The sequence below is a fragment of the Somniosus microcephalus genome, chromosome 12 (genome assembly GCF_052327205.1).
Source record: "Somniosus microcephalus isolate GS21.2 chromosome 12, FLI_Smic_1.0, whole genome shotgun sequence".
Taxonomy (NCBI): domain Eukaryota; kingdom Metazoa; phylum Chordata; class Chondrichthyes; order Squaliformes; family Somniosidae; genus Somniosus; species Somniosus microcephalus.
Window position 1 is genome coordinate 148,209,893 of NC_140998.1, and position 21,285 is coordinate 148,231,177.

Genomic DNA, 21,285 nt, shown 5'->3' on the forward strand with positions numbered 1-21,285 from the left:
ATATTAACCCTTTCCTCCACTGTCTGTTGTTTCTGTATATTAACCCTCTCCTGTACTGTCTGCTGTCCCTGTATATTAACCCTCTCCTGTACTGTCTGGTGTCCCTGTATATTAGCCCTCTCCTGTACAGTCTGGTATCCCTGTATATTAACCCTCTCCTGTACTGTCTGTTGTCCCTGTATATTAATCATCTCCTGTACTGTCTGGTGTTTCTGTATATTAATACTCTCCTGTACTGCCTGGTGTCCCTGTATATTAACCCTCTCCTGTACTGTCTGGTTTCGCTGTATATTAACTCTCTCCTGTACTGTCTGGTGTCCCTGCATATTTACCCTCTCCTGTACTGCCTGGTGTCCCTGTATATTAACCCTCTCCTGTACTGTCTGGTGTCCCTGTATCTTAATCCTCTCCTGTACTATCTGGTGTCCCTGTAGATTAACCCTCTCCTGAACTGTCTGGTGTCCCTGTATATTAACCCTCTCCTGTACTGCCTGGTGTTTCTGTATATTAACCGTCTCCTGTACTGTCTGGTGTCCCTGTATATTAACCCTCTCTTATACTGTCTGGTGACTCTGAATATTAACCCTCTGCTGTACTGTCTGGTGTCCCTGTATATTAACCCTCTCCTGTACTGCCTGGTGTCTCTGTATATTAACCCTCTCCTGTATTGTCTGGTGTCCCTGTATATTAACTCTCTCCTGTACTTTCTGATGTCTCTGTATATTAACCCACTCCTGTACTGTCTGGTGTCCCTGTATATTAACCCTCTCCTGTACTGTATTGTGTTTCTGTATATTAACCCTCTGCTGTACTGTCTGGTGTCCCTGTATATAAACCCTCTCCAGTACTGTCTGGTATCCCTGAATATTAACCCTCTCCTATACTGCCTGGTGTCCCTGTATATTAACCCTCTCCTGTAATGTCTGTTGTCCCTGTATATTAACCCTCTCCTGTACTATCTGGTGTCCCTGTATATTAACCCTCTCCTGTACTCCCTGGTGTCCCTGTATATTAACCCTCTGCTGTACTGCCTGGTGTTTTTCAAAAGTTACCCTTTCCTGGACTGCCTGGTGTCCCTGTATATTAACACTCTCCTGTACTGTCTGGTGTCCCTATATTTTAACCCTCTCCTGTACTGCCTGGTGTCCCTGTATAATAACCCTTTGCTGTACTGTCTGGTGTTTCTGTATCTTATCCCTCTCCTGTAATGTCTGGTGTCCCTTTATATTAACCCTCTCCTCTATGTGGTAAACCACTCTTTGTATTCCACTGTGTACATGCCTGGCCATGCCTCGGCTGACTCCTCCCACAAGTCCTAGTATAATGGTGACTGCTCCCCAGCCCTTTGTATTTCTGGACCGGTCGACCACTCGAGGCAGACCTTCATTCTTTTGTTAATAAAAGCCTTTAGTTACTCTCTTAACTCTCAGTCTTTTATGAGTAATTGATAGCGCATCAATTTTATTAACAACATTTTTATAATGGAGAAGATCCTCACACCAGCATGCCTGGACTTAGATCATCGGGAGGCGGACTCATCCACCAAGTTTACTCACTGGCTTAAGTGTTTCGAAAAATTCCTGACCGCCTCCGCAGCAATCAAATCGGATGAGGACAAACTGGATGTCCTGACCTCCAAAGTGAACCACCGAGTGTACTCGGTGATCCAAGACGCGACCTCGTACGCAGACGCTATCAAGCTCCTCAAGGACCAGTGCACGCGCCCAGTGAACGAAGTGTACGCCAGGCACCTTCTGGGGAGTCGTAAACAACAACCTGGGGAATCGACCGTGGAATACCTTCAGGCACTGTCTGTGCTTGGCCGGGCCTGTGGTTGTAAGGATGTAAAGGCCGCCGTGTACACAGAGGAACTTATCCGGGACGCTTTTGTAGCGGGCCACAGATCCAATTACACCCGACAGCGACTGTTGGAGCAGAGTGACCTCGACCTCAACAAGGCCTCTGAACTCGCACTATCATTGGATGCAGCCGACCGGGGCATGGATCCCTACTCCTCTGCACCGTGGACGCCGCGGGGAATGACAGCCTGGGACACGGTAGGACCGCCTCATAGCGCTGTGCCACCCCAGCCACACCCCAGCAACGGCCCAACTACCGCAGCAGTGTCCCAAGGCCAGACAGCAGTGCCCCAAGGCCAGAAATGCTACTTCTGTGGCCAGGCAAAACACCCCAGAGCGCGCTGCCCGGCGAAAAACGCGATCTGCTCGGGCTGCGGGAAGAAGGGACACTACGCTAACGTCTGCAGGGTCAAAGCCACCCCGAACCCCAGCAGCGCCGCGTGTGGGCCATGCGGGCCGCCATCTTGGGCCTCCCCGGCCATGTGCGAACCACCGGTACAGCAGCCATTTTGGACGCCTCCAGCCACATGGGGATCATAGACGCCGCCATCTTGGACGACAGCCGGAATGCAGCAGGCCCCCAACACCGCCTCATCTGATACCCGCAGCGACACACCAACCCCTACGCTGGCAACCGTTACACTGGACCAAGCAAGACCGCACCAGCTGGCCAGTTCCACAATGGACATTAAGGTAAATGGCCACGATACAATCTGCCTTTTTGACTCTGGGAGCACGGAGAGCTTCATCCACCCCGACACGGTGCGGCGTTGCTCTCTCCCAGTCCTGCCTGCGCACCAGCGGATTTCTATGGCCTCCGAGTCCCAGTTGGCGGACATCGGCGGCTACTGCGTAGTGACACTCGTAGTAGACGGGACCGTGTACGATCATTTTAAACTTCTGGTCCTGCCCGACCTCTGCGCTGCTGTCCTGCTGGGGTTAGATTTTCAGTGCCACCTTAAAAGTGTTACGATGGCGTACGGTGGACCCCTACCCCCACTCACAGTCCGCAGCCAGCAGCTCCCAAATTGCCCGCCGCGCACCAGGTGCAACCTCTCCACACTCAGAGTCACCCCCCCCCCACTGTTTGCTAACCTCACCCCCGACTGTAAGCCCATCGCCACAAAGAGCAGGCGATACAGTGCCGGGGACAGGGTTTTCATTAAAACCGAAGTGGAGCGGCTCCTGAAGGAAGGGATTATTGAGGGCAGCACCAGCCCCTGGCGAGCCCAGGTTGTGGTCGTTAAGACCGGCGAGAAGCAACGCCTGGTCATCGACTACAGCCAGACAATAAATCGCTACACCCTGCTGGACGCCTACCCACTCCCCCGCATAGCTGATATGGTCAACCAGATCGCGCAGTACCGCGTCTTCTCGACCATTGACCTGAAATCAGCGTACCACCAGCTCCCTATCCGCCCTAAGGACCGCCAGTATACTGCCTTTGAGGCAAACGGCCGCCTCTACCACTTCCTTAGGGTTCCCTTTGGCGTCACCAATGGGGTCTCCGTCTTCCAAAGGGAGATGGACCAGATGGTAGATCAAAATGCGTTGCAGGCCACTTTCCCATATCTGGACAATGTGAACATCTGCGGCCGTGACTTGCAGGACCATGACGCAAACCTCGAAAAATTCCTCCGCACCGCCCAACTCCTGAACCTGACATATAACAAGGAGAAGTGCATATTCTGCACAAACCGCCTCGCCATCCTTGGCTGTGTTGTGGAACACGGAGTCATCGGCCCCGACCCCGACCGGATGCGTCCCCTTATGGAACTCCCACTGCCCCACTGCCTCAAGGCCCTGAAGAGGTGCCTAGGGTTTTTCTCCTATTATGCCCAGTGGGTCCCCTACTATGCGGACAAGGCCCATCCGCTGATCAAGTCCACCTCTTTTCCCTTGACGGCAGAGGCCCGCTTAGCCTTCCACCGTATCAAGGTAGACATTGCCAAAGCCACCATGCATGCAGTGGACGAATCCATCCCCTTCCAGGTGGAAAGCGACGCGTCCGACTTTGCCCTGGCCGCTACCCTCAATCAGGCGGGGAGACCCGTGGCCTTCTTTTCACGAACCCTCCAAGGCCCGGAGACCAGACACTCCGCTGTTGAGAAGGAGGCCCAGGCGATTGTGGAGGCTGTGCGTCATTGGATGCACTACCTGGCCAGAAAACGATTTACCCTGCTCACTGACCAACGTTCAGTTGCTTTCATGTTTAACAACAAGCAGAGGGGCAAAATCAAAAATGACAAGATCTTGAGGTGGAGAATCGAACTTTCCACCTACAATTACGAGATCTTGTACCGGCCCGGGAAGCTCAATGAACCCCCGGATGCGCTATCGCGTGGCACCTGCGCCAGCGCGCAGATCGATAGACTGCGGGCCCTCCACAATGACCTCTGCCACCCAGGGGTCACCAGGTCCTTCCACTTCATCAAGGCCCGCAACCTACCTTACTCTATTGAGGAGGTCAGGACCATGACCAGGAACTGCCAAGTCTGCGCTGAGTGCAAACCGCACTTTTATAGACCAGACAGGGCCCACCTGATAAAAGCCACTCGCCCCTTCGAGCGCCTGAGCGTTGATTTTAAAGGGCCTCTCCCCTCCTCCGACCGCAATGTGTACTTCCTCAATATTATTGATGAGTACTCCCGTTTCCCGTTCGCCATCCCTTGCCCGGACATGACCAGTGCCACGGTCATTAAATGTCTGAACGAACTCTTCACCCTGTTCAGTTTCCCCAGCTATATCCATAGCGACCGGGGCTCATCGTTTATGAGCGACGAACTCCGTCAGTACCTGCTAACTAGGGGTATTGCCACAAGCAGGACCACCAGTTACAACCCCCGGGGGAACGGACAGGTGGAAAGAGAAAATGCGACAGTTTGGAAGGCCGCCCTGCTAGCCTTAAAGTCTAGGGGCCTTCCAACCTCCCGTTGGCAGGATGTGCTCCCCGATGCGCTCCACTCTATTCGGTCACTGCTCTGCACTGCCACTAACGCCACCCCTCATGAGAAAATGTTTGTCTTCCCAAGGAAGTCCACATCGGGGACATCGCTACCGCCATGGCTGACGTCCCCAGGGCCGGTCCTACTGAGAAGACACGTGAGGACCCATAAAACGGACCCCCTGGTCGAGAGGGTCGACCTCCTCCACGCCAACCCCCAGTATGCTTACATTGCATACCCGGACGGGCGGGAGGACACAGTCTCCATAAGAGACCTTGCACCCTCGGGGGCCGCAGTAACCCACTATTCACTACCACCGCCCCCCACGATCCGATATCCAGCCCCAGCAGACGGCAGGCCTGCGCCCCGCGACCCGCTCGACATCTACGAGGACGACACGCCTGTGCCACAGCCCACGCAGGACTCGACGCCGGAAGCTCCACTACCCCTGCCGTCACCACGCCGATCACAGCGGCAGACAAGACCTCCGGAGAGACTCCAATACACTAACTTTTAATACACTTCACCCCGCCGGACTCAATTTTAAACAAGGGGTGAATGTGGTAAACCACTGTTTGTATTCCACTGTGTACATGCCTGGACATGCCTCGGCTGACTCCTCTCACAAGTCCTAGTACAAAGGTGACTGCTCCCCAGCCCTTTGTATTTCTGGACCGGTCGACCACTCGAGGCAGACCTTCATTCTTTTGTTAATAAAAGCCTTTAGTTACTCTCTTAACTCTCAGTCTTTTATGAGTAATTGATAGCGCATCACTCTACTGTCTGGTGTTTCTGTATATTAACCCTCTCCTGTACTGTCTGTTGTCCCTGTATATTAATCCTCTCCTGTAATATCTGGAGTCCCTGTATATTAACCCTCTCCTGTGCTGTCTGGTTTTTCTATATATTAACCCTCTCCTGTACTGTCTGGTGTCCCTGTATATTAACCCTCTCCTGTACTCCCTGGTGTCCCTGTATATTAACCCTTTGCTGTACTGCCTGGTGCTCTTGAAAAGTAACCCTTTCCTGGACTGCCTGGTGTCCCTGTATATTAACACTCTCGTGTACTGTCTGGTGTCCCTGTATTTTAACGCTCTCCTGTATTGTCTGGTGTCACTTTATATTAACCCTCTCCTGAACTGTCTGGTGCTTCTGTATATTAGCCCTCTCCTGTACTGTCTGTTGTCCCTGTATATTAATCCTCTCCTGTAATATCTGTAGTCCCTGTAATTAACCCTCTCCTGTGCTGTCTGGTATGTCTATATATTAACCCTCTCCTGTACTGTCTGGTGTCCCTGTGTATTAACCCTCTCCTGTACTGTCTGGTGTTTCTGTATATTAACCCTCTCCTGTACTGCCTGGTGCTTCTGTATATTAACCCTCTCCTGTACTGTCTGGTGTCCCTGTATATTAACGCTCTGCTGCACTGTCTGGTGCCACCCTGTATGGTAACCCTCTCCTGGTACTGTCTGGTGTCCCTGTATATTAACCCACTCCTGTACTGTCTGGTGTCCCTGTATATTAACCCTCTGCTGTAATGTCTGGTGTCCCTTTATATTTACACACTGTTGTACTGTCTGGTGATCCCCTGTATATTAACCCTCTCCTGTACTGCCTGGTGTCCCTGTATATTAACTATCTCCTGTACTGTCTGGTGTCCCTGTATATTAACCCTCTCCTGTAATGTCTGGTGTCCCTGTATATTAACCCTCTCCTGTACTGTCTGGTGTCCCTGTATATTAACCCTCTCCGGTACTGTCTGGTGTTTCTGTATATTTAACCTCTCTTGGTACTGCCTTGTTTCCCTGTATATTAACCCTCTGCTGTACTCCCTGGTGTCCCTGTATATTAACCCACTGCTGTACTGCCTGGTATTTTTGAAAAGTAACCCTTTCCTGTACTGCCTGGTGTCAATGTCTATTAACCCTTTCCTCTAATGTCTGGTGTCCCTGTACATTAACCCACTCCTGTACTGTCTGGTGTCCCTGTATTTTAACCCTCTCCTTTACTGCCTGGTGTTCCTGTATAATAACCCTCTCCTGTATTGTCTGGTGTATCTGTATATAATCCCTCTCCTGTAATGTCTGGTGTCCCTGTATATTAACCCTTTCCTCTACTGTCTGGTGTTTCTGTATATTAACCCTCTCCTGTACTGTCTGGTGTCCCTATATATTAACCCTCTCCTGTACTGTCTGGTGTCCCTGTATATTAACCCTCTCCTGCACTGTCTGGTGTCTCTGTATATTAACCCTCTCCTGTACTGTCTGGTGCCCCTGTATATTAACCCTCTCCTGTACAGTCTGGTGTCCCTGTATATTAACCCTCTCCTGTACTGTCTTGTGTCCCTGTAAATTAATCATCTCCTGTACTGTCTGGTGTTTCTGTATATTAATACTCTCCTGTACTGCCTGGTGTCCCTGTATATTAACCCTCTCCTGTACTGTCTGGTGTCCCTGTATTTTAACCCTCTCCTCTACTGTCTGGTGTCTCTGTATATTAACCCTCTCCTGTACTGTCTGTTTTCCCCGTATATTAACCCTCTCCTATACTGTCTTGTGAACCTGCATATTAACCCTCTCCTGTAATGTCTGGTGTCCCTGTATCTTTATCCTCTCCTGCACTATCTGGTGCCCCTGTAGATTAACCCTCTCCTGAACAGTCTGGTGTCCCTGTATATTAACCCTCTCCTGTACTGCCTGGTGTCTCTGTATATTAACCGTCTCCTGTACTGTCTGGTGCCCCTGTATATTAACCCTCTCCTGTACTGTCTGGTGACTCTGAATATTAACCCTCTGCTGTACTGTCTGGCGTCTTTGTATATTAACCCTCTCCTGTACTGCCTGGTGTCTCTGTATATTAACCCATACCTGTACTGTCTGGTGTCCCTGTATATTAACCCTCTCCTGTACTGCCTGGTGTCTCTGTATATTAACCCTCTCCTGTACTGTCTGGTGTCCCTGTATATTAACTCTCTCCTGTACTTTCTGATGTCTCTGTATATTAACCCACTCCTGTACTGTCTGGTGTCCCTGTATATTAACCCTCTCCTGTACTGTATTGTGTTTCTGTATATTTACCCTCTGCTGTACTGTCTGGTGTCCCTGTATATTAACCCTCTCCTGTACTGTCTGGTATCCCTGAATATTAACCCTCTCCTATACTGCCTGGTGTCCCTGTATATTAACACTCTCCTGTACAGTCTGGTGTCCCTGTATTTTAACCCCCTCCCGTACTGCCTGGTGTCCCTGTATAATAACCCTCTGCTGTACTGTCAGGTGTTTCTGTATATTATCCCTCTCCTGTAATGTCTGGTGTCCCTGTATATTAACCCTCTCCTCTACTGTCTGGTGTTTCTGTATATTAACCCTCTCCTGTACTGTCTGTTGTCCCTGTATATTAATCCTCTCCTGTAATATCTGGAGTCCCTGTATATTAACCCTCTCCTGTGCTGTCTGGTATTTCTATATATTAACCCTCTCCTGTACTGTCTGGTGTCCCTGTATATTAACCCTCTCCTGTACTCCCTGGTGTCCCTGTATATTAACCCTCTGCTGTACTGCATGGTGTTTTTGAAAAGTAAACCTTTCCTGGACTGCCTGGTGTCCCTGTATAATAACCCTCTGCTGTACTGCCTGGTGCCCCTGTATATTAACCCTCTCCTGTATTGTCTGGTGTCACTTTATATTAACCCTCTCCTGGACTGTCTGGTGCTTCTGTATATTAACGCTCTCCTGTACTGTCTGTTGTCCCTGTATATTAATCCTCTCCTGTAATGTCTGGAGTCCCTGTAAATTAACCCTCTCGTGTGCTGTCTGGTATTTCTGTATATTAACCCTCTCCTGTGCTGTCTGGTATTTCTATATGTTAACCCTCTCCTGTACTGTCTGGTGTCCCTGTGTATTAACCCTCTCCTGTACTGTCTGGTGTTTCTGTATATTAACCCTCTCCTGTACTGTCTGGCGTTTCTGTATATTAACCCTCTCCTGTACTGTCTGGTGTCCCTGTATATTAACGCTCTGCTGTACTGTCTGGTGCCACCCTGTATGGTAACCCTCTCCTGGTACTGTCTGGTGTCCCTGTATATTAACCCACTCCTGTACTGTCTGGTGTCCCTGTTTATTAACCCTCTGCTGTAATGTCTGGTGTCCCTTTATATTAACACACTGTTGTACTGCCTGGTGATCCCCTGTATATTAACCCTCTCCTGTACTGTCTGGTGTCCCTGTATATTAACCCTCTCCTGTACTGTCTGGTGTTTCTGTATATTAACCCTCTCCTGTACTGTCTGGTGTCCCTGTATATTAACCCTCTCCTGTAATGTCTGGTGTCCCTGTATATTAACCCTCTCCTGTACTGTTCGGTGTCCCTGTATATTATCCCTCTCCGGTACTATCTGGTGTTTCTGTATATTTAACCTCTCTTGGTACTGCCTTGTGTCCCTGTATATTAACCCTCTGCTGTACTGCCTGGTGTTCCTGTAAAATAACCCTCTCCTGTACTGTCTGGTGTTTCTGTATATTAACCCTCTCCTGTACTGTCTGGTTTCCCTGTATATTAACCCTCTCCTGTACTGTCTGGTGTCCCTGTATATTAACCCTCTCCTGTACTGTCTGGTGTCTCTGTATATTAACCCTCTCCTGTACTGTCTGGTGTCCCTGTATATTAACCCTCTGCTGTACTGTCTGGTGTCCCTGTATATTAACCCTCTCCTGCACTGCCTGGTGATTCTGTATATTAACCCTCTCCTGTACTGGCTGGTGTCTCTGTATATTAACCCTCTCCTGTACTGCCGGGTGTCCCTGTATATTAACCCTCTCCAATTCTGTCTGGTGTCACTTTATATTAACACTCTTCTGTACTGTCTGGTGTCCCTGTATATTAACCCTCTCCTGTACTGCCTGGTGCCCCTGTATATTAACCCTCTCCTGTATTGTCTGGCGTCACTTTATATTAACCCTCTCCTGAACTGTCTGGTGCTTCTGTATATTAACCCTCTCCTGTACTGTCTGGTGCCCCTGTATATTAACCCCCTGCTGTACTGTCTGGTGTTTCTGTATATTAATCCTCTCCTGTACTGTCTGGTGTCTCTGTATATTAACCCTCTCCTGTACTGTCTGGTGTCCCTGTGTATTAACCCTCTCATGTACTGCCTGGTGTTTCTGTATATTAATCCTCTCCTGTACTGTCTGGTGTCTCTGTATATTAACCCTATCCTGTACTATCTGGTGTCCCTGTGTATTAACCCTCTCCTGTACTGTCTGGTGTTTCTGTATATTAACCCTCTCCTGTACTGTCTGGTGTCCCTGTATATTAACCCTCTCCTGTAATGTCTGTTGTCCCTGTATATTAACCCTCTCCTGTACTATCTGGTGTCCCTGTATATTAACCCTCTCCTGTACTCCCTGGTGTCCCTGTATATTAACCCTCTGCTGTACTGCCTGGTGTTTTTCAAAAGTTACCCTTTCCTGGACTGCCTGGTGTCCCTGTATATTAACACTCTCCTGTACTGTCTGGTGTCCCTGTATTTTAACCCTCTCCTGTACTGCCTGGTGTCCCTGTATAATAACCCTTTGCTGTACTGTCTGGTGTTTCTGTATCTTATCCCTCTCCTGTAATGTCTGGTGTCCCTGTATATTAACCCTCTCCTCTATGTGGTAAACCACTCTTTGTATTCCACTGTGTACATGCCTGGCCATGCCTCGGCTGACTCCTCCCACAAGTCCTAGTATAAAGGTGACTGCTCCCCAGCCCTTTGTATTTCTGGACCGGTCGACCACTCGAGGCAGACCTTCATTCTTTTGTTAATAAAAGCTTTTAGTTACTCTCTTAACTTTCAGTCTTTTATGAGTAATTGATAGCGCATCAATTTTATTAACAACATTTTTATAATGGAGAAGATCCTCACACCAGCATGCCTGGACTTAGATCATCGGGAGGCGGACTCATCCACCAAGTTTACTCACTGGCTTAAGTGTTTCGAAAAATTCCTGACTGCCTCCGCAGCAATCAAATCGGACGAGGACAAACTGGATGTCCTGACCTCCAAAGTGAACCACCGAGTGCACTCGGTCATCCAAGACGCGACCTCGTATGCGGACGCTATCAAGCTCCTCAAGGACCAGTATACGCCCCCAGTGAACGAAGTGTACGCCAGGCACCTTCTGGGGAGTCGTAAACAACAACCTGGGGAATCGACCGTGGAATACCTTCAGGCACTGTCTGTGCTTGGCCGGGCCTGTGGTTGTAAGGATGTAAAGGCCGCCGTGTACACAGAGGAACTTATCCGGGACGCTTTTGTAGCGGGCCACAGATCCAATTACACCCGACAGCGACTGTTGGAGCAGAGTGACCTCGACCTCAACAAGGCCTCTGAACTCGCACTATCATTGGATGCAGCCTACCGGGGCATGGATGCCTACTCCTCTGCACCGTGGACGCCGTGGGGAATGACAGCCTGGGACACGGTAGGACCGCCTCATAGCGCTGTGCCACCCCAGCCACATCCCAGCAACGGCCCAACTACCGCAGCAGTGTCCCAAGGCCAGACAGCAGTGCCCCAAGGCCAGAAATGCTACTTCTGTGGCCAGGCAAAACACCCCAGAGCGCGCTGCCCGGCGAAAAACGCGATCTGCTCGGGCTGCGGGAAGAAGGGACACTACGCTAACGTCTGCAGGGCCAAAGCCACCCCGAACCCCAGCAGCGCCGTGTGTGGGCCATGCGGGCTGCCATCTTGGGCCTCCCCGGCCATGTGCGAACCACCGGTACAGCAGCCATTTTGGACGCCTCCAGCCACATGGGGATCATGGACGCCGCCATCTTGGACGACAGCCGGAACGCAGCAGGCCCCCAACACCGCCTCATCTGATACCCGCAGCGACACACCGACCCCTACGCTGGCATCCGTTACACTGGACCAAGCAAGACCGCGCCAGCTGGCCAGTTCCACAATGGACATTAAGGTAAATGGCCACGATACAATCTGCCTTTTTGACTCTGGGAGCACGGAGAGCTTCATCCACCCCGACACGGTGCGGCGTTGCTCTCTCCCAGTCCTGCCTGCGCACCAGCGGATTTCTATGGCTTCCGAGTCCCAGTCGGCGGACATCGGCGGCTACTGCGTAGTGACACTCGTAGTAGACGGGACCGTGTACGATCATTTTAAACTTCTGGTCCTGCCCGACCTCTGCGCTGCTGTCCTGCTGGGGTTAGATTTTCAGTGCCACCTTAAAAGTGTTACGGTGGCGTACGGTGGACCCCTACCCCCACTCACAGTCCGCAGCCAGCAGCTCCCAAATTGCCCACCGCGCACCAGGTGCAACCTCTCCACACTCAGAGTCACCCCCCTACCACTGTTTGCTAACCTCACCCCCGACTGTAAGCCCATCGCCACAAAGAGCAGGCGATACACTGCCGGGGACAGGGTTTTCATTAAAACCGAAGTGGAGCGGCTCCTGAAGGAAGGGATTATTGAGGGCAGCACCAGCCCCTGGCGAGCCCAGGTTGTGGTCGTTAAGACCGGCGAGAAGCAGCGCCTGGTCATCGACTATAGCCAGACAATAAATCACTACACCCTGCTGGACGCCTACCCACTCCCCCGCATAGCTGATATGGTCAACCAGATCGTGCAGTACCGCGTCTTCTCGACCATTGACCTGAAATCAGCGTACCACCAGCTCCCTATCCGCCCTGAGGACCGCCAGTATACTGCCTTTGAGGCAAACGGCCGCCTCTACCACTTCCTTAGGGTTCCCTTTGGCGTCACCAATGGGGTCTCCGTCTTCCAAAGGGAGATGGACCGGATGGTAGATCAAAATGCATTGCAGACCACTTTCCCATATCTGGACAATGTGACCATCTGCGGCCGTGACTTGCAGGACCATGACGCAAACCTCGAAAAATTCCTCCGCACCGCCCAACTCCTGAACCTGACATATAACAAGGAGAAGTGCATATTCTGCACAAACCGCCTCGCCAGCCTTGGGTGTGTTGTGGAACACGGAGTCATCGGCCCCGACCCCGACCGGATGCGTCCCCTTATGGAACTCCCACTGCCCCACTGCCTCAAGGCCCTGAAGAGGTGCCTAGGGTTTTTCTCCTATTATGCCCAGTGGGTCCCCTACTATGCGGACAAGGCCCATCCGCTGATCAAGTCCACCTCTTTTCCCTTGACGGCAGAGGCCCGCTTAGCCTTCCACCGTATCAAGGAAGACATTGCCAAAGCCACCATGCATGCAGTGGACGAATCCATCCCCTTCCAGGTGGAAAGCGACGCGTCCGACTTTGCCCTGGCCGCTACCCTCAATCAGGCGGGGAGACCCGTGGCCTTCTTTTCACGAACCCTCCAAGGCCCGGAGACCAGACACTCCGCTGTTGAGAAGGAGGCCCAGGCGATTGTGGAGGCTGTGCGTCATTGGATGCACTACCTGGCCGGAAAACGATTTACCCTGCTCACTGACCAACGTTCAGTTGCTTTCATGTTTAACAACAAGCAGAGGGGCAAAATCAAAAATGACAAGATCTTGAGGTGGAGAATCGAACTTTCCACCTACAATTACGAGATCTTGTACCGGCCCGGGAAGCTCAATGAACCCCCGGATGCGCTATCGCGTGGCACCTGCGCCAGCGCGCAGATCGATAGACTGCGGGCCCTCCACAATGACCTCTGCCACCCAGGGGTCACCAGGTTCTTCCACTTCATCAAGGCCCGCAACCTACCTTACTCTATTGAGGAGGTCAGGACCATGACCAGGAACTGCCAAGTCTGCGCTGAGTGCAAACCACACTTTTATAGACCAGACAGGGCCCACCTGATAAAAGCCACTCGCCCCTTCGAGCGCCTGAGCGTTGATTTTAAAGGGCCTCTCCCCTCCTCTGACCGCAATGTGTACTTCCTCAATATTATTGATGAGTACTCCCGTTTCCCGTTCGCCATCCCCTGCCCGGACATGACCAGTGCCACGGTCATTAAATGTCTGAACGACCTCTTCACCCTGTTCGGTTTCCCTAGCTATATCCATAGCGACCGGGGCTCATCGTTTATGAGCGACGAACTCCGTCAGTACCTGCTAACTAGGGGTATTGCCACAAGCAGGACCACCAGTTACAACCCCCGGGGGAACGGACAGGTGGAAAGAGAAAATGCGACAGTTTGGAAGGCCGCCCTGCTAGCCTTAAAGTCTAGGGGCCTTCCAACCTCCCGCTGGCAGGATGTGCTCCCCGATGCGCTCCACTCTATTCAGTCACAGCTCTGCACTGCCACTAACGCCACCCCTCATGAGAAAATGTTTGTCTTCCCAAGGAAGTCCACATCGGGGACATCGCTACCGCCATGGCTGACGTCCCCAGGGCCGGTCCTACTTAGAAGGCACGTGAGGACCCATAAAACGGACCCCCTGGTCGAGAGGGTCGACCTCCTCCACGCCAACCCCCAGTATGGTTACATTGCATACCCGGACGGGCGGGAGGACACAGTCTCCATAAGAGACCTTGCACCCTCGGGGGCCGCAGTAACCCACTACTCACTACCACCCCCCCCCACGATCTGATATCCAGCCCCAGCAGACGGCAGGCCTGGGCCCCGCGACCCGCTCGACATCTACGAGGACGACACGCTTGTGCCACAGCCCACGCAGGACTCGACGCCGGAAGCTCCACTACCCCTGCCGTCGCCACGCCGATCACAGCGGCAGACAAGACCTCCGGAGAGACTCCAATACACTAACTTTTAATACACTTCACCCCGCCGGACTCAATTTTAAACAAGGGGTGAATGTGGTAAACCACTGTTTGTATTCCACTGTGTACATGCCTGGACATGCCTCGGCTGACTCCTCTCACAAGTCCTAGTACAAAGGTGACTGCTCCCCAGCCCTTTGTATTTCTGGACCGGTCGACCACTCGAGGCAGACCTTCATTCTTTTGTTAATAAAAGCCTTTAGTTACTCTCTTAACTCTCAGTCTTTTATGAGTAATTGATAGCGCATCACTCTACTGTCTGGTGTTTCTGTATATTAACCCTCTCCTGTACTGTCTGTTGTCCCTGTATATTAATCCTCTCCTGTAATATCTGGAGTCCCTGTATATTAACCCTCTCCTGTGCTGTCTGGTTTTTCTATATATTAACCCTCTCCTGTACTGTCTGGTGTCCCTGTATAATAACCCTCTCCTGTACTCCCTGGTTTCCCTGTATTTTAACCCCCTGCTGTACTGCCTCGTGTTTTTGAAAAGTAACCCTTTCCTGGACTGCCTGGTGTCCCTGTATAATAACCCTCTGCTGTACTGACTGGTGTTTCTGTATATTATCCCTCTCCTGTAATGTCTGGTGTCCCTGTATATTAACCCTCTCCTCTACTGTCTGGTGTTTCTGTATATTAACCCTCTCCTGTACTGTCTGGTGTCTCTGTATATTAACCCACTCCTGTACTGTGTGGTGTCCCTGTATATTAACCCTCTCCTGTACTGTCTGGTGTCCCTGTATATTAACCCTCTCCTGTACTGTCTGGTGTCTCTGTATATTAACCCTCTCCTGTACTGTCTGGTGTCCCTGTATATTAACCCTCTCCTGTGCTGTCTGGTGTCCCTGTATATTAACCCTCTCCTGTACTGTCTGTTGTCCCTGTATATTAACCCTCTCCTCTACTGTCTGGTGTCCCTGTATATTAACCCTCTCCTGTACTGTCTGCTGTGTCTGTATATTAACCCTCTCCTGTACTGCCTGGTGTCCCTGTATATTAACCCTCTCCTGTACTGTCTGGTGTCCCTGTATGTTATTCCTCTCCTGTACTATCTGGTGTCCCTGTAGATTTACCCTCTCCTGAACTGTCTGGTGTCCCTATATATTAAACCTCTCCTGTACTGCCTGGTGTCTCTGTAAATTAACCCTCTCCTGTACTGTCTAGTGTCCCTGTATATTAACCCTCTCCTGTACTGTCTGGTGTCTCTGTATATTAACCCTCTGCTGTACTGTCTGGTGTCCCTGTATATTAACCCTCTCCTGTACTGCCTGATGTTTCTGTATATTAACCCTCTCCTGTACTTTCTGGTGTCTCTGTATATTAACCCTCTCCTGTGCTGCCTGGTGTCCCTGTATATTAACACTCTCCTCTTCTGACTAATGTCTCTGTATATTAACCCTCTCCTGTACTGTCTGGTGTCACTTTATATTAACCCTCTCCTGTACTGTCTCGTGCCCCTGTATATTAACCCTCTCCTGTGCTGCCTGGTGTTTCTGTATATTAATACTCTCCTGTAATGCCTGGTGTCCCTGTATATTAACCCTGCCCTGTACTGTCTTGTGTCCCTGTATATTAACCCTCTCCTCTACGGTCTGGTGTCCCTGTATGTTAACCCGCTCCTGTACTGCCTGGTGTTTCTGTATATTAATACTCTCCTGTACTGCCTGGTGACCCTGTATATTAACCCTCTCCTGTACTGTCTGGTGTCCCTGTATATTAACCCTGCCCAGTAGTGCCTGGTGTCCCTGTATATTAACTCTCTCCTGTACTGCCTGGTGTTTCTGTATATTAATACTCTCCTGTAATGCCTGGTGTCCCCTGTATATTAACCCTGCCCTGTACTGTCTGGTATCCCTGTATATTAACCCTCTCCTGTACGGTCTGGTGTCCCTGTATATTAACCTCTCCTTTACTGCCTGCTGTTTCTGTATGTTAATACTTTCCTGTCCTGCCTGGTGTCCCTGTATATTAACCCTGCCCTGTACTGTCTGGTGTCCCTGTATATTAAACCTGCCCTGTACTGCCTGTGACCCTGTATATTAACCCTCTCCTGTACTGCCTGGTGTCCCTCTATATTAACCCGCTCCTCTACTGCCTGGTGTTTCTGTATATTAATACTCTCCTGTACTGTCTGGTGTCCCTGTATATTAGGCACTAGTACTGAAAATCTGTTAAAATACAGGGATATACCCAGTTATTTGTAGCCAGCTATAGAAGGATTGGAGTGGTGCAAGCTGAAAGCCTCCAAGTCCTTTCTAGTTTTTTTCGAGACCTCAGGGAAGAGATGGAGAACATGAGGCAGGAGGCCCCCATCTCCTGCCCAGAGCCGGCCTGGAATGGAAATGCGACCATGCGCTGAGAATAGTCCAGTCCACCAAGCCCAGGTGTCCCAATTCCTGGACAGGCACAGTGTGGTCCATTTTAAATCTGGCAGGCGAGTTCCCAGTGCCAAACAAACCTCCTGATGCAGCTCCTGATGAGGCCTCAAGACCGGGCTGAGGCTGTTGCCAGGAAGTTAATTTCGTGGGCAGGTGGTGGTGGGGGTGGGGGTGGGAGTTGTGATCACAGGGGGTGGGGGTCTAGGGGTAGCAGCGGCCCAGATTATTTATGTGGGCCCCACTCCTGCTCCTCCAGGGCCCTCAAAAATAACTTGACCTCTTCCGGTTCCATAGGCCCGTGGAACTGGTCCAAGTGAGCACCGCACAGGCTCCAACCAGTCCCGACCTAAAATTGAGATTTGTGGTCCTAATTACTTCACAGGACCACTATTCCCATATTAAAAGGGCCCTATCGCTGGATACAGCTGGGTGTTTTGGACACTGGGCAATAGCCCCCTTTCAAAATGGCACCGGCAGTGTTAACGGGCGGTAAGGCCTCTGATCCCATTTTGAGGTCATTACCATCGTGTTAAAGCCAGGCGTGGGCGGGGGGAGCAAAATCGACCCCTCAGTGCCCAGCATTTGCCCAGCAGCTAAGCTCATGATCCCCAGAAAAAGTTGCAGCCTTCCGGACTCAATATCGAGTTCAACAATTTCAGGTCATAACCTCGGCCCCTATTACATTTTTACTTATATATTTTTTTTCCACCCCTTTGTTTTGGGTTTTTCCCCCCCCTTTCCTTTTTTTTTCTCTCTCCCACATGGCAGCTGTCTCCCATCCTGCCAGTACACTTCACACCTAAGCTGAGCCGTCTTTTGTCTCACTGTCCTATTACTATCTCGTCTGGTTTTGATACCTCTTAATGTCTCTTCACTTCTTTTGTTCTATCGCAGCCTTGCCTTCGATCTATTTCATTCCTTTCCAGTTTTGAAAAAGGGTTTCGACCCGAAACGTCAACTCTAATTTCTCTCCACGGATGTTGCCTGGCCTGCTGAGTTTTTCCAGCATTTTCTGTTGTTATTTCGGATTTCCAGCACCTGCAGTATTTTGCTATCATCCCAGAAAAAGTGTCCCTGATAAATCTGATTTGCTGCTTGACCTGTTTGAATTTTGCGAGCCTGGGAATTTGTTGTCGGGATCTTATCCGTGCTGTTGCTTCGGTGGTTGACAAATCCTAAATTAGAAGACAAGTATCATCAACTTGGGGTATATGCAGATTAATGGGAAGAGGAATTGTAACATGACCTGGCCCTCCGCAAACCTCTGCGGCCCAAGGAAGACAAAAAAGCTTCGGATGCCCTGAAAAACACAATTGATCCAGCCACCGATTTATTGTTTTGTAAGCCTCCAGCTTACATTGAGAGGAAGCAATTCCAATTTCTGTCCCTGTAGGCTTCTGGGCCAGTTCTTGCTTACATTTCCTCTCTGTGCTTATTGCTTGTTATGACATGCACTCCATCATCTGAAGGAGCGTGTCACCAGCTGGACTACAATCATCCTGACGCACCCAGACAGCAGGTTAAATTCTTTGGCCCTCACCATCCTGCAGCAAGCTACAGAAGATGTAGCTGCCTGTGTAGTCCTCCGCATAGCATTACTCATCGTGGCATCACCGTGACATCACCACGACCACAGGGGTTCTGGCAGTAAGGTGCAATGATTATCATATTTTCAGCTCCCTCTGCACTGCCACATCAGGTCAGGTATAGATACAACATGAATCATGTTACATGGAATTTACAGCACACAAAAAGCCCATTCAGCCCAGCTGCTCCGTGGCAGTGTTTATGCTCCACACGAGCCTCCTCCCACCCCTCTTCATCTCACCCTATCAGCATAACCTTCTATTCTTTCTCCTTCAAGCACTTATTTGCTTCCCCTTGAATGCATCTATGCTATTTGGCTCAACCACTCCAGCTGGCAATGAGTTCCACATTCTAATCACTCTCTGGGTAAAAAGTTTCTCCTGAATTCCCTATTGGATTTATTATTCACTATCTTATATTTATGGCCCCTAGATGTGGTCTCCCCCACAAGCGGAAACATCTTCTCTACGTCTACCCTATCAAGCCCCTTCGTAATCTTAAAGATCTCTTTAAGATCACCTCAGCCTTACCTTTTCCAAAGAAAAGAGCTGCAGCCTGTTTGGTCTTTCCTGATAGTGATAACCTCTCAATTGTGGTAACATCTCTGTAAATCTTTTTCACCTTCTCCAGTGCCTCTCCAAAGCCACCTATACCTGGTATGTCCAAATTATGGCCACAGATCCTCTGTGGCCTGCAAGTCTTGGCCACCTGGCCCATGAGGTCAGAGTGAATCAGTTTCTATGTTGGGTTCACTTGTTTGAGACTGATAGACCTGTGGGTCTGTTCACAGCATTCTTCCTCATTGATGCAAAATTCTAGATCCGCCAAAAGGTGGCAGAACTGTGAAAAGCCCCGTCCAAGCACCCAACCCTGAAATGAAACAGGAAACCCAGCCGAACAAGAAATAAAAGTATCCATAAATGGGAGAGAGTGGTAGCAGCACCATTGGGAGACAGTGGGGGTGTTGGACACTGTGGAGAGTTAAAGGATTAACAGTCGAACATCTTCGTATCACGGAGCAATAGACTTTCAGCTGTCAGCCGTGGCTCAGTGGGTAGCACACTCACCTCTGAGTCAGAAGGTTGTGGGTTCATAGGCCCACTCCCAGGGACTTGAGCACATAAAGCTAGGCTGACACTTCAGTGCAGCACTGAGGGAGTGCTGCACTGTCGTGGTGCTGTCTTTTGGGTGAGACATTAAACCGAGGCCCCGTCTGCTCTCTCAGGTGGCACTATTTCGAAAAAGTGCAGGTGAGTTCTCCCCGGTGTCCTAGCCAATATTTATCCCGCAACCAACATCACTAAAAACAAAGGATCTGGTCTATAATTGCTTTTTTGTGGGACCTTGCTGTACACAAATTGTCTTCTGTGTTTCCTACATTACAACAGTGACTGCACTTCAAAAGTACTTTGTTAACTGTAAAGTGCTTTTGGGACTTCTTGAGTTTGTGAAAGGCGATGTGCCAAAGGCCCTCTTTCTGTGCTGTATAACTCTATGACTCTATGTATAATGTAAGTTCCAGCTTGAACCTACCAGAATGCTGCTGACAGATCCTCTCCACAAAATCACTTGTCTTGTTTCTTAGCACCACTTCTACCAGGAAATGAAGCATTCCAAGTTCACTTGAGTTTAGAAGGTTATGGGTGATCTGGTTGAGGTGTTTAAAATTATCAAGGATTTGAAAGTGTAGATAGAGAGAAACTATTTCCTCTGGTGGGGTGAGTCCAGAACAAGGGAGCAAAACCTTAAAATTAGAGCTAGGCCGTTCAGGGGGATGTCAGGAAACACTTTTTTCACATAAAAGAACAGTGGAAATCTGGCACTCTCTCTCCAAAAGGCTGTGGCTGCTGGGAGAATTGGAGCTTTGGAGATGAGTTTGATAGATTTTTGTTGGGTAAGGATATCAAAGGAAATGAAGCAGATTCGGTTAAATGTAGTTGAGGTGCAGATCAGCCTTGATCTAACTGAATGGTGGAACAGGCTTGAGAGGCTGAATGGCCTCTTTCCGTTCCAATGTTCACCAACCGAGGCACCAACGGCTGGAACTTCCTCTGCGGGTCCCCGAAAACTTCAGCGGAAGACCAGCAAACGGCACCTGCACCCCCACCGCAGAGAACGGTGTATTCGGCCAAAAGCAGCCATTTCCCCAGGGGCTTTGCTGAACTCCCAGCGCAGTCACGGCAGGAAATCGGGAGAACACCCTGAAATTCTTCACCCCCTCCCCCTCCAAATTCTTGCTTACATCGGCAGAAATTGCCCCTTGTGGCAGGGCTACAGTGGAATATCGGTCCCTGACAATGTCTGGAAAACACTACGGCATTTCCATTCCTCGCTCCTTTATTCCTCCCTCTTTTGCTCCCTCTCCGGCAGTTGGAGCAGTAATGGTATCAATTAGTCATTTGTGCTTTCAGGGACATTTTTTTTTTGTTGCTTTGCTGTTGGCAATGTGTAAGTATAAATCATCTACCAGAGATCGCTGCTCCCAGAAACGCGGCAATTATCCCTTAAACAATCAATTGCATCAACCTGCTTTGAATACGGAGGGAGGGTTGCTATGAGGCCTTCTTTATCCCTGCATATTAAATGTCACATCGGGAACAGCCCGCTGGTATTGGAGACAGAGGTAAAGTCTACAGATGACAGCAATCACAGCAAAACACGTTAGACACAATTGCTGGGTTTAATTAGCATTTCGTGTTTTAAATTTCCTAACAATTCCTTAGCTCGGCGAATATATAGACTCATTCGCCCTGTCTGCCTGTTGGTCACACAATAACAGGTG